Below are 13,424 nucleotides of genomic sequence, written 5' to 3'. Positions count from 1 at the left end.
CCTTTCTTTTTCTTTTTTTTTTTTTTGAGACGGAGTCTGGCTCTGTTGCCCAGGCTGGAGTGCAGTGGCCGGATCTCAGCTCACTGCAAGCTCCGCCCCTCGGGTTTACGCCATTCTCCGGCCTCAGCCTCCCGAGTAGCTGGGACTACAGGCGCCTGCCACCTCGCCTGGCTAGTTTTTTGTATTTTTTAGTAGAGACGGGGTTTCACCGTGTTAGCCAAGATGGTCTTGATATCCTGACCTCGTGATCCGCCGGTCTGGGCCTCCCAAAGTGCTGGGATTACAGGCTTGAGCCACCGCGCCCAGCCCTTGCCTTCCCTTTCAGTGTCAACCTAGAATTCTGTGAAGTTTAAGTGTCACTTATATGCAAACCATTTTGAAGGGTTCCTATGGGATAAGTGGAACAGGCCACTGCCGACTTGATATGATCATGTTAACCAAGGCTTATTCAGCACTCTATATGTGCAAGGCATTGTGCTAAACATGTGCATCTTCTTTTAATCTTCACAGTAGGCCTGAGAGAGCAGTGCAATTATTTTCTCTCTAACAAATGAGCAAACTGAAGCACAGGGAGGTTGAGTAATTGGTCTAAGGTCCTATTAGAAATGGACATTTCTAATAGCATTTGGACCTTGGCCAAGAGCTCTAAGGTTTAGTCTCTGAGTCATACAAGATTTGGATGAATTGGGAGCCATAACAAGACCCTGCCTTAAAATTTCTCCCCACTTGCCTGCCCCACAACCTGAAGCGAGTATCCTGTGACCCTCTCTAGCATTTAGGCATTGCTATTTGTTTCCAGGGGAGGAGTGATACTGGGAACAGCATATATTTAGTTCCTTCAAAGCCCTATGCTAGGTGATGCAAGGCACCCAGAGGTGAGCAAGACCTAGTGTCTGCCCTCCAGAGCTAGAGCGGGGCAGGAAGGGTATAACCAAGACAGGTGCAATCAACAATAAAAGTGAAGTACCAAAAGCATCTGAGGTCATGCTACTCCCCTGCCTAAAATCATTTGCTAGCAGCCATCACCAGCAGGACACAGCCTGCTTCCCTAGGCAAGGCAGGTACAGCCACTCCTCCAACATCTGCCCACCTACCTCCTTAGCTTCATCTCTGCCTCATTGTCCCAAATCCTGTGCAATAGCCATGACATATAACAGGCATCTCCATGTCTCTGCCTGCCTCTCTGCACCCAGTGTTCTGTCACCCCTTCAATCTGACCTAATTTGTAGCCCTCCTTCAAGACCTACCTTGGTCACATTTGTTTCGTTTTTAAGTTTTTATTGTCCGCCTCCTTCAGCATAGTGACTCTGCAACACTTTGTAAACCTATTATAACACTTACCCTAAAATGAAATTATTTACAAATTTGTCTCTTCAAAGGCAAGACCAGTGGCTTATTCCTCTTTTGCATGTGGAGTGCTCACACAGCACAGGGACATACCAGGTTCTCAAAGGCTGAATGAAAGCCAGAATATACATCTCTGCACAGTGCCAGGACTCTTGGTCCAGGCTAGCAGCCTGCACTGGGCACTACATGAGGTCCTTGAGGGTAAGTATTTGTAAGTTTGGGAGAAGGAAGACCTTTGGAAGAACCAAAGGCAGACCTGGGCCACCCTCAGTTGAATAGACAACACTAGTCCAGGAGATGATAAGGAAAAAGGCTCTAAGGTTCACCTGCTGAGGTTTGCCTGGGCTGGCCCCATCATGGGTAACTTGTAAAATGGGCCGTGATACATTTTCTAAATTATTTTATTTATTTATTTATTTTTTGGGATGGAGTCTTGCTCTGTCACCCAGGCTGGAGTGCAGTGGTGCGATTTGGCTCACTGCAGCCTCCGCCTCTCGGGTTCAAGCGAGTCTCCTGCCTCAGCTTCCTAAGTAGCTGGGACGGCGGGCGCTCACCACCACACCCGGCTAATTTTTCTTTTTTCTTTTTTTCTAATTAGAACAGAGTTTTGCTGTGTTGGCCGGACTGGTCCCGAACTCCTGACCTCAGGTTATCCACCTGCCTCGGCCTCCCAAAATGCTGGGATTACAGGCGTGAGCCACCGCGCCCGACCACAATATTGTATTTACTGTATTGTATTGTCTGCCTCCCTGCCAGACAGCGTCTTCTAGGAGCTTACCAGTCCACTGTGCATACCCTAGTAGGTAGCTCAGGCAGTACATGACACCCTCACCTTTCTGTAGGTATTATTCTATTTTAAAGCATCACTTCATTTAGTCCTCTCAACAACCCGTAAGCCTTTATTGTTTTTTCCCCCTTCTATTTCACACGTGAGGAAATTGACATCCCGAAGGTTAAAGCAACTTACCCCATGACCCGGCTCCATACCCTCCGCGCCCCTTTCCCTGCGCGGTGGCTGTCCCCTCTCTGAGTGCCGGGGCTCCTAGTGCTCCACGCTCTCGGGCTCCAAGGCCCCCTAACGCGCCGTGATAAAAATAATAATAACAATAACGACAGTGCTGCTTTATTTGCACAGAAAACAAGTTGTTTCGGGGCAAGGTACACTTCAGAAGGAGGCTAGGAGCGGGAGAGAAGCAGCAGGCGGGGGCGGAGGGCGAAGAGAGGGAAGGGGAGAGGGCTGGCGCTGGCGGGCGCTGGGTGCCGGCGAGGAGGCAGGGGAGGGCCGGGGCGGGGAGCAGGCGAAGAGCCATTGGCCCGAGCATCCGGGACCACCCCCGGCGCGCTGCTAGCCGCCCGCGGGGCGGGGGGACTCGTGCACGCCGCTCTGCGTTGACAGGGCCGGGCTACACCCGGGCCGCGCCGCGCGCGTGCGAGCCGGGCAAAGCCGCCAGCGCCCATCGGGAGAGTGAAGGCTTACAGCGCCCAGCCCTGGGGAAGGTAACGCGCCGCGCCGGGGGCTGCGCAGTTTGCTCCGCCAGGCCGAGGGCCGGTGGCCAGAAGACGAGAGAGACGGCGAGGCGCGCTCCCTGCCCGGCAGCGACTCCGAGGTGCGCACTCGGGTTCCAGTCACTACTTTGCCCACTCGCTGTGTTACCTCAGGCAACTTTGTTTCCCTCTCTTGGTCTCTGCTTCCTTCTCTGTTAAGTGAGGGAGGTGGTGTAGAATGATGTTCCTTAGTCTTCCCAGTTCTAAAATGGGAACTGCGTTTTGGCACCGGGAAAGCTCCTTTCCTCAGTTTCCCACCTACTCCAGAGCCACCTCCGCTGCCCAGGCGGCCAGGAAGCTGGGATGCCGGGGTAGGCGAGGGTTCTGCGGAGCTGTCGCGTTTTCTGGGGCTTTCAGGGACTGACCTGGGCTTGAGGCTGGGTGCTGGAGAGACCTGGCTGCAGAGTAACTGCCCCTCAGATTGCTCAGGTGCAGAAAGGTAGGAGCGTCAGGACCTGTTTACAGGTGGGGTGTTGGGAGGGGCCGGCCAGGGGATGATGATTTCTCCTTTGAAAATAGGACTCGTTTTGAATTTCTCTTCCATACCCACACCTCGTCCCACGGCGAGCTATAAACTACACGAGTGGGCTTTATCATCCTTCAAAGTGGAAAAACGACTGTTTTTAGCTTCTAAGACACAGGGCTCTACCAGCATATAGGAAGTGGGTCTCTCTTTCTCTGCACCCATCCTGCCGCCTCTTCCCTTTCCTTCCTCTCTTTATAAATCCCTTCTGACCTTGAGGGGCTCCATTTCCTGCCTTAATGAAAAGTTCTTCTTTTCAGTTAGTGCTGGTTTGTGACCAGCAGCCTCCAGGGCTTTGGGCTCAGGGTTGAGATAGAAGCCTAGATAAGAACAGGCTGTGAGTCACACTGTCAGCCCGCTGAGCCACACAGCCCCGCAGGGATGTGCAGATGAAGCCCGGTGGGGCTTCAGACAGACAGACCCTGGAAGGCGGGGTGGATGCAAACTGCCATCCAGCTTCCCGTCCCCCTGTTGGCAGCCATTCCCCACCAGGATGGTGACCCCTGCTGTCTGCTGGATGGAGCAGCCAGATAGGGTAGGATGATTGAAAGGAGCTGAAGACTTGGCTGGATTTCTATAGAAGGTCTCCAGCATTTCCCTCCCCTCACTTTCCTCCACCCCTGAAGTTCTGCCTCTTCTCACCCTTAGTGTGGTATCCAGGTGAAATCAGATTGCAGAACCCATCAAGAGCAGCTAGGAAGAAGAGAAGGTGTGGGGACGGCAGTAGGGCAATGTTGACTGTTGTTTACTAGGCACTTACCATGGCTCAGACACTCCTTTGTATGTGATATATCCTTAATTCTCACAAAGTTACATGAGGGGTGATATACTATACTCTATTTTATAGGTGAGAAACAGGCTCAGAAAGATTGCTTCCTTGAGTCACTTAGCTAGGAAGTAGCATAGCTGGGATTCAAATCCAATCTCTGATTCTAAAACCTTTGTATTTTACACTTTCTTTGTGCTCCTTAAGTAAAAGCAAGCTGGAATAAGGACAGCAAAAATGTCTAACATTATTGAGTTCTCACCAGGTGTCAGGCACTATGCAAAACATCTTAGAGCTATTATGTCGTGTATGGTGCAGGAGTTTCCGTTATTCTGGAGGTAATCTGTGACTGCCTTAGCCTCTCAGCAGCAGTCCTGTTCTAGAAGGCCTACCCTAATCCTGCCCAGCTGCTAGTGCGTGGGTGGGGCAGGGCCCTGTTTGCTTTATCCTAGAGGTGGTTTGGGGTTTAATGAAAGATTGATTGTCCACATCTGACCCGTTAGCCCTAACCGTTGGTTGGTGAATGATTCCACTGTCCCCTAAGAGGACTTTTTCAGGTTTTGCTCAATAAACACTTGTGGAATGAATGAATTAGCACCTTGTGCAGAGTAGTCTGCTGCCTTGTAGAAATGTGAGGCAGACTAGGGGAAGCCCAGGTTCCACCATCTTCAAAACCCAGATGCTAGTCTAGGTGTTTCTCCTCTTTGGGGAGGTAGGGTGAACTGTGCCCTTGTAGGCTTCCAGAGCTCCCTGGTAATATGTTTGCTTGTCACCTGTTCTACAAAGAATTTTTAAACATACAGTAGATGAAGAAAAATGTGGCTTTTTTTTTTTTTAAATTAAGAGGAGAACTTACTTGGTATTAATGAGGTTGTCTCTCTCTCAAAAGTTGGGGGGTATAAGATTATAATGTTTGTCTTAGGGCTTACCAAACTTTTCCATAGAAGATCCTGCAATGGAAGAGAAGACCAACGCATGCTCCTGCACTTATGCAATTTTTTCATTTGATTTCATGATATATTGACTTTGATTTAAAAATGTAAAGTTTTTTCTTCAAAATATCTGAATAAAACTGGTGTCCTGGCAGATTGTTGTATATTCTTAGGGGCTTCAAGTACCCAGATGGTGAAGTAGGACCAAGGTTCTAGAGGGCTTAGACTACTGTTTGAATTTTCCACAATCTGGTTCACAGTAATAGAGCTTCTCTAGTCTCTGGGGAGACATCCACTTTTTCCCACTTTTCAGAATGAAGAATGTTTTTAAAATAAAAATATCCTTTATTTTTCTGGTTACCAAAACTAAACATATTCATTGCAGGAGAAAAAATAAGATCCAGATTAACATTAATAATAATACCAGGCCAGGTGCAGTGGCTAATGTCTGTAATCCCAGCACTTTGGGAGGCTGAGGCAAGTGGTTCACGAGGTCAGCAGTTCGAGACCAGCCTGGCCAATATGGTGAAACCCCATCTCTACTAAAAATACAAAACTTAGCTGGGCGTGGTGGCGTGCGCCTGTAGTCCCAGCTCAGTGTGATACTCAGGAGGCGGAGGCAGGAGACTCTCATGAACTCGGGAGGCGGAGGTTGTGGTGAACTGAGATCATGTGACTGCACTACAGCCTGGGTGACAGAGCAAGACTCTATCTCTAATAATTATAATAATGATATCAATAAATCTATACTCAGAAATAATTAAAGCGAAACTTGGGATATATCCTTCCAAATCTTTTTCTTTGCATCTATATTAATAAATTTTAAAAACACACAAGTAAATACAACCCTTTTGACTCAATTATTGTCAGAGCTAAGAGCTATCTCAGATTGTTTTTGAAAGAATGTAGAAAATAAATTATTAAAATTAAAAGCATCATGAAGGTTTATTTTGTTTGTGAGCCCCGAAGTTCACCCCTCATAATTTCCCTGTATTTATCTTCTGGGAGAGATGAGTGCTGGGCCATAGGGCTGCTGTTGAAAATGCAGGGTTGAACTGTACTCCTTGCTAAACATCTCAAATATAACAGAAGGTAGCTCTTTAGTGTTGCTGATGTGCCAAATTTGATCAGAAAATTCACAAACTAATTTGCAGAAAATTCAAAAGGGACCTAGAGAAAGTCATTGCCCCAGCATTACATTTTGTTACCTGTGTGACCTTGGGCAAGACAGATGGCTTCTCTGAGCTGGTTTCCTCTTCTGTAAATTGATGATAATGAACAAATTCTATCCTCACTTACCAGAGTCACTGTAAGGATCAAGTGTCAGATGCTATTGTTTGTTACTTGGATTGCATGCATGTGTGTATGCTATTAATTTTTTTAAAATTTTTTAATTTTTTATTATACTTTAAGTTCTAGGGTACATGTGCACAACATGCAGGTTTGTTACATATGTATACTTGTGCCATATTGGTGTGTTGCCCCCATTAACTCATCATTTACATTAGGTATATCTCCTAATGCTATTCCTCCCCCCTCCCCCATCCCCACAATAGGCCCCAGTGTGTGATGTTCCCCTTCCTGTGTCCAAGAAATCTCATTGTTCAATTCCCACCTATGAGTGAGAACATGCGGTGTTTGGCTTTCTCATCTTGCAATAGTTTGCTGAGAATGATGGTTTCCAGCTGCATCCATGTCCCTACAAAGGACACAAACTCATCCTTTTTTATGGCTGCATAGTATTCCATGGTGTATATGTGCCACATTTTCTTAATCCAGTCTGTCACTGATGGACATTTGGGTTGATTCCAAGTCTTTGCTATTGTGAATAGTGCTGCCATAAACATAGTGTGCATGTGTCTTTATAGCAGTATGATTTATAAACCTTTGGGTATATACCCAGTAATGGGGTGGCTGGGTCAAATGGTATTTCTAGTTCTAGATCCTTGAGGAATCGCCACACTGTTTTCCACAATAGTTGAACTAGTTTACAGTCCCACCAACAGTGTAAAAGTGTTCCTATTTCTCCACATCCTCTCCAGCACCTGTTGTTTCCTGATTTTTTAATGATTGCCATTCTAACTGATGTGAGATAGTATCTCATTGTGGTTTTGATTTGCATTTATCTGAGGGCCAGTGATGATGAGCATTTTTTCATGTGTCTGTTGGCTGTATGAATGTCTTCTTTTGAGAAGTGTCTGTTCATATCCTTTGCCCACTTTTTGATGGGGTTGTTTGTTTTTTTCTTGTAAATTTGTTTGAGTTCTTTATAGGTTCTGGATATTAGCCCTTTGTCAGATGAGTAGATTGCAAAAATGTTCTCCCATTCTGTAGGTTGCCTGTTCACTCTGATGGTAGTTTCTTTTGCTGTGCAGAAGCTCTTTAGTTTAATTAGATCCCATTTGTCAATTTCGACTTTTGTTGCTGTTGCTTTTGGTGTTTTAGACATGAAATCCTTGCCCATGCCTATGTCCTGAATGGTATTACCTAGGTTTTCTTCTAGGGTTTTTTATGGTTTTAGGTCTAGCATTTAAGTCTCTAGTCCATCTTGAATTAATTTTCCTATAGGGAGTAAGGAAAGGATCCAGTTTCAGCTTTCTACTTATGGCTAGCCAATTTTCCCAGCACCATTTATGAAATAGGGAATCCTTTCCCCATTTCTTGTTTTTGTCAGGTTTGTCAAGGATCAGATGGCTGTAGATGTGTGGTATTATTTCTAAGGCCTCTGTTCTGTTCCATTGGTCTATATCTCTGTTTTGGTACCAGTACCGTGCTGTTTTGGTTACTGTAGCCTTGTAGTATAGTTTGAAGTCAGGTAGTGTGATGCCTCCGGCTTTGTTCTTTTGGCTTAGGATTGTCTTTGCAATGTGGGGTCTTTTTTGGTTCTATATGAACTTTAAAGCAGTTTTTTCCAATTCTGTGAAGAAAGCCATTGGTAGCTTGATGGGGATGGCATTGAATCTATCAATTACCTTGGGCAGTATGACCATTTTCACAATATTGATTCTTCCTATCCATGAGCATGGTATGTTCTTCCATTTGTTTGTGTCCTCTTTTATTTCACTGAGCAGTGGTTTGTAGTTCTCCTTGAAGAGGTCCTTTACATCCCTTGTCAGTTGGATTCCTAGGTATTTTATTCTCTTTGAAGCAATTGTGAATGGAAGTTCATTCATGATTTGGCTCTCTGTTTGTCTGTTACTGGTGTATAAGAATGCTTGTGATTTTTGCACATTGATTTTGTATCCTAAGACTTTGCTGAAGTTGCTTATCAGCTTAAGGAGATTTTGGGCTGAGACGATGGGGTTTTCTAAATATACAATCATGTCATCTGCAAACAGGGACAATTTGACTTCTTGTTTTCTTAACTGAATACCCTTTATTTCTTCCTCTTGCCTGATTGCCCTAGCCAGAACTTCCAACACTATGTTGAGTAGGAGTGGTGAGAGAGGGCATTCCTGTCTTGTGCCAGTTTTCAAAGGGAATGCTTCCAGTTTTTGCCCATTCAGTATGATATTGGCTGTGAGTTTGTCATAAATAGCTCTTATTATTTTGAGATACATGCCATCAATACCGAATTTATTGAGAGTTTTAGCATGAAGGGCTGTTGAATTTTGTCAAAGGCCTTTTCTGCATCTATTGAGATAATCATGTGGTTTTTGTCTTTGGTTCTGTTTAAATGCTGGATTACGTTTATTGATTTGCATATGTTGAACCAGCCTTGCATCCCAGGGATGAAGCCCACTTGATCATGGTGGATAAGCTTTTTGATGTGCTGCTGGATTCGGTTTGCCAGTATTTTATTGAGGATTTTTGCATCGATGTTCATCAGGGATATTGGTCTAAAATTCTCCTTTTTTGTTGTGTCTCTGCCAGGCTTTGGTATCAGGGTGATATTGGCCTCATGAAATGAGTTAGGGAGGATTCCCTGTTTTTCCATTGACTGGAATAGTTTCAGAAGGAATGGTACCAGCTCCTCCTTGTACGTCTGGTAGAATTCGGCTGTGAATCCATCTGGTCCTGGACTTTTTTTGGTTGATAGGCTATTAATTATTGCCTCAATTTCAGAGCCTGCTATTGGTCTATTCAGGGATTCAATTTCTTCCTGGTTTAGTCTTGGGAGGGTGTAATTGTCCAGGAAATTATTCATTCCTTATAGATTTTCTAGTTTATTTGCGTAGAGGTGTTTATAGTATTCTCTGATGGTAGTTTGTATTTCAGTGGGGTCGGTGGTGATATCCCCTTTATCATTTTTTTTTGCATCTATTTGATTCTTCTCTCTTTTCTTCTTTATTAGTCTTGCTAGCAGTCTATCAATTTTGTTGATCTTTTCCAAAAAAATCAGCTCCTGGATTCATTGATTTTTTGGAGAGTTTTTTGTGTCTCTATCTCCTTCAGTTGTGCTCTGATCTTAGTTGTTTCTTGCCGTCTGCTAGCTTTTGAATGTGTTTGCTCTTGCTTCTCTAGTTCTTTTAATTGTGATGTTAGGGTGTCAATTTTAGATCTTTCCTACTTTCTCTTGTGGGCATCTAGTGCTATAAATTTCCCTCTATACACTGCTTTAAATGTGTCCCAGAGATTCTGGTATGTTGTATCTTTGTTCTAATTGGTTTCAAAGACCATCTTTATTTCTGCCTTCATTTCGTTATGTATTCAGTAGTCATTCAGGAGCAGGTTGTTCAGTTTCCATGTAGTTGAGCGGTTTTGATTGAGTTTCTTAGTCCTGAGTTCTAGTTTGATTGCACTGTGGTCTGAGAGACAGTTTGTTATAATTTCTGCTCTTGGACATTTGCTGAGGAGTGCTTTACTTCCAACTATGTGGTCAATTTTGGAATAAGTGCAATGTGGTGCTGAGAAGAATGTATATTCTGTTGATTTGGGGTGGAAAGTTCTGTATATATCTATTAGGTCTGCTTGGTGCTGAGTTGAGTTCAATTCCTGGATATCCTTGTTAACTTTCTATCTCGTTGATCTGTCTAATGTTGACAGTGGAGTGTTAAAGTCTCCCATTATTATTGCGTGGGAGTCTAAGTCTCTTTGTAAGTCTCTAAGGACTTGCTTTATGAATCTGGGTGCTCCTGTATTGGGTGCATATATATTTAGGATAGTTAGCTCTTCCTGATGTATTGATGCCTTTACCATTATGTAATTGCCTTCTTTGTGTCTTTTGATCTTTGATGGTTTAAAGTCTGTTTTATCAGAGACTAGGATTGCAACCCCTGCTTTTTTTTGTTTTCCATTTGCTTGGTAGATCTTCCTCCATCCCTTTATTTTGAGCCTGTGTGTGTCTCTGCATGTGAGATGGGTCTCCTGAATACAGCAAACTGATGGGTCTTGACTCTTTATCCAATTTGCCAGTCTGTATGTTTTAATTGGAGCATTTAGTCCATTTTCATTTAAGGTTAAGATTGTTATGTGTGAACTTGATCCTGTCATTATGATATTAGCTGGTTATTTTGCTGGTTAGTTAATGCAGTTTCTTCCTAGCATCGATGGACTTTACATTTTGGCATGTTTTTGCAATGGCTGGTACCGGTTGTTCCTTTCCACGTTTAGTGCTTCCTTCAGGATCTCTTGTAGGGCAGGCCTGGTGGTGACAAAATCTCTAAGCATTTGCTTGTCTGTAAGGGATTTTATTTCTCCTTCACTTATGAAACTTAGTTTGGGTGGATATGAAATTCTGGGTTTAAAATTCTTCTTTTTAAGAATGTTGAATTTTGGCCCCCACTCTCTCTGGCTTATAGAGTTTCTGCCGAGAGATCTGCTGTTAGTCTGATGGGCTTCCCTTTGTGGGTAACCCGACCTTTCTCTCTGGCTGCCCTTAACATTTTTTTCTTCATTTCAACCTTGGTGAATCTGACGATATGTGTCTTGGGGTTGCTTTTCTCGAGGAGTGTCTTTGTGGTGTTCTCTGTATTTCCTGAATTTGGATATTGGCCTGCCTTACTAGGTTGGGGAAGCTCTCCTGGATGATATACTGTAGAGTGTTTTCTAACTTGGTTCCATTTTCCCCGTCACTTTCAGGCACACCAATCAGACATAGATTTGGTCTTTTCACATAATCCCATATTTCTTGGAGGCTTTGTTCATTTCTTTTTACTCTTTTTTCTCTACACTTCTCTTCTAGCTTCATTTCATTCATTTGATCTTCAATCACTGATACTCTTTCTTCCAGTTGATCGAGTTGGTTACTGAAGCTTGTGCATTTGTCACGTAGTTCTCATGTCATGGTTTTCATCTCTATCGGTTCTTTTAAGGTCTTCTCTGCATTGATTATTCTAGTTATCCATTCATCCATTCTTTGTTCAAGGTTTTTAGTTTCTTTGCGCTGGTTACGTAGTTCCTCCTTTAGCTCTGAGAAGTTTGATCGACTGAATCCTTCTTCTCTCAACTTGTCAAAGTCATTCTCCATCCAGCTTTGATCCGTTGCTGCGATGAGCTCCGTTCCTTCGGAGGGGGAGATGTGCTCTGATTTTTTGAATTTCTAGCTTTTCTGCACTGCTTTTTCCCCATCTTTGTGGTTTTATCTGCCTTTGATCTTTGATGATGGTGACGTACCGATGGGGTTTTGGTATGGGTGTCCTTTCTGTTTGTTAGTTTTCCTTCTAACAGTCAGGACCCTCATCTGCAGGTCTGTTGGAGTTTGCTTGAGGTCCACTCCAGACCCTGTTTGCCTGGGTGTCAGCAGCAGAGGCTGCAGAAGATAGAATATTGCTGAACAGCGAGTGTTGCTATCTGATTCTTGCTCTGGAAGCTTCGTCTCAGGGGTGTACCCAGCCATGTGAGGTGTGAGGTGTCGGTCTGCACCTAGTGGGGGATGTCTCCCAGTTAGGTTACTCAGGGGTCAGGGACCCACTTGAGCAGGCAGTCTGTCCATTCTCAGATCTCAACCTCCGTGCTGGGAGAACCACTGCTCTCTTCAAAGCTGTCAGACAGGGACTTTTACATCTGCAGAGGTTTCTGCTGCTTTTTGTTTAGCTATGCCCTGTCCCCAGAGGTGGAGTTTACAGAGGCAGGCAGGCCTCCTTGAGCTGTGGTGGGCTCCACCCAATTCGAGATTCCTGGAGGCTTTGTTTACCTACTTAAGCCTCAACAATGGCGGGCGCCTCTCCCCCAGCATCACTGCTGTCTTGCAGTTAGATCTCTGACTGCTGTGCTAGCAATGAGGGAGGCTCTGTGGGCGTGGAACCCTCCGGGCCAGGTGTGGGATATAATCTCCTGGTGTGCCATTTGCTAAGACCCTTGGTAAAGTGCAGTATTAGGGTGGGAGTTACCCGATTTTCCAGGTGTTGCGTGTCTCAATTTCCCTTGGCTAGGAAAAGGAATTCCCTTCCCCCTTGTGCTTCCCAGGTGAGGCAGTGCCTCACCCTCCTTCAGTTCTCGCTGGTTGGGCTGTACCCGTGGACCAGCATCGACTCTCTGACATGCCCCAGTGAGATGAACCCAGTACCTCAGTTGGAAATGCAGAAATCACCCATCTTCTGTGTCGCTAATGCTGGGAGCTGGAGGCTGGAGCTGTTCCTATTTGGCCATCTTGGGTGCCCCCCTGCTCTTAATATTTTTAAAATGTTTAAACATAGAGGCAATAAAAACATCAGTCTTTATAAAATTCTGGAATCCAACTCTTGGTATTAGTAGGACTTAATCATGATATAAATGCTCTATTAGGACTCAAGTTTTCTTCAAAGAATGTAGGTTTCCTTGGTGGCTAGTATCTCATTGATCTTCATCACAATCCTGAACAGAAGAGGACAGAAGATAGTCCCATTTTATAGAATGAAAGCAGGCTTCCCACTCGAGGGAGTTGTTGTTCAGTTACACAGGGAGTCTCAGAGCTCCTGGGAGCTGTCTTGAGTTGCCCTAAGCAAGGCAGAGGCTTGCTAGGAGGAAGCAATGAAAGTAACTGGAAAGGCAGTGTACCCATGGGGGCATGTGAGTGCTAGTAGCCATTGCCTCAAGGACTGCTTTTTGGCATGTGCTGTGCTCCTGGCTGCTCTAAGGAGACAATGGGCCCTGCATTGGGAGGCAGGTGGCTTGGTTTCAACTTCTGCATCTGTCAAAGACAATCTGCAATCTGGGTTTAGTCACACTTTCTCCATGAGCCTTGGTTTCTTTATAAAGTTAGAGAGTTGGACCAGATAAGGTTCCTTCCAGTCTTAAAAATCTGATTCTGGGTTATTTTCTATTCATGGTTACAAGTTGAAGTCTGGTAGAGAATTTTCACATCCAGATGAATCAGGTGTCAGAAAATGTTTCCACTTTCTGTTGCTTCAAGCTTTTGATGCCTCCTCCTGATTTTCTAAGGGTCTCCTCT

At 44.7% G+C, this 13,424-nt stretch overlaps 1 protein-coding gene across 3 annotated transcripts in view; it reads left to right on the top strand.

The window, feature by feature from the left end:
* The first annotated feature begins 2,727 nt into the window (after positions 1 to 2,727).
* SYTL2 (synaptotagmin like 2) overlaps positions 2,728 to 13,424 on the top strand; it is a 121,728-nt gene continuing 111,031 nt past the window's right edge. For all 3 annotated transcript variants that reach the window (XM_025356837.1, XM_025356836.1, XM_025356835.1), the window contains exon 1: positions 2,728 to 2,954. The gene's annotated coding sequence lies outside the window, so the exon portion shown is untranslated. The remainder of the gene's footprint in view (positions 2,955 to 13,424) is intronic.

Source organism: Theropithecus gelada, chromosome 14 (genome assembly GCF_003255815.1).
Source record: "Theropithecus gelada isolate Dixy chromosome 14, Tgel_1.0, whole genome shotgun sequence".
Classification (NCBI taxonomy): Eukaryota; Metazoa; Chordata; class Mammalia; order Primates; family Cercopithecidae; genus Theropithecus; species Theropithecus gelada.
Note: the sequence above shows the minus strand (reverse complement) of the source record. Positions and strands in the feature narration are given on the sequence as shown.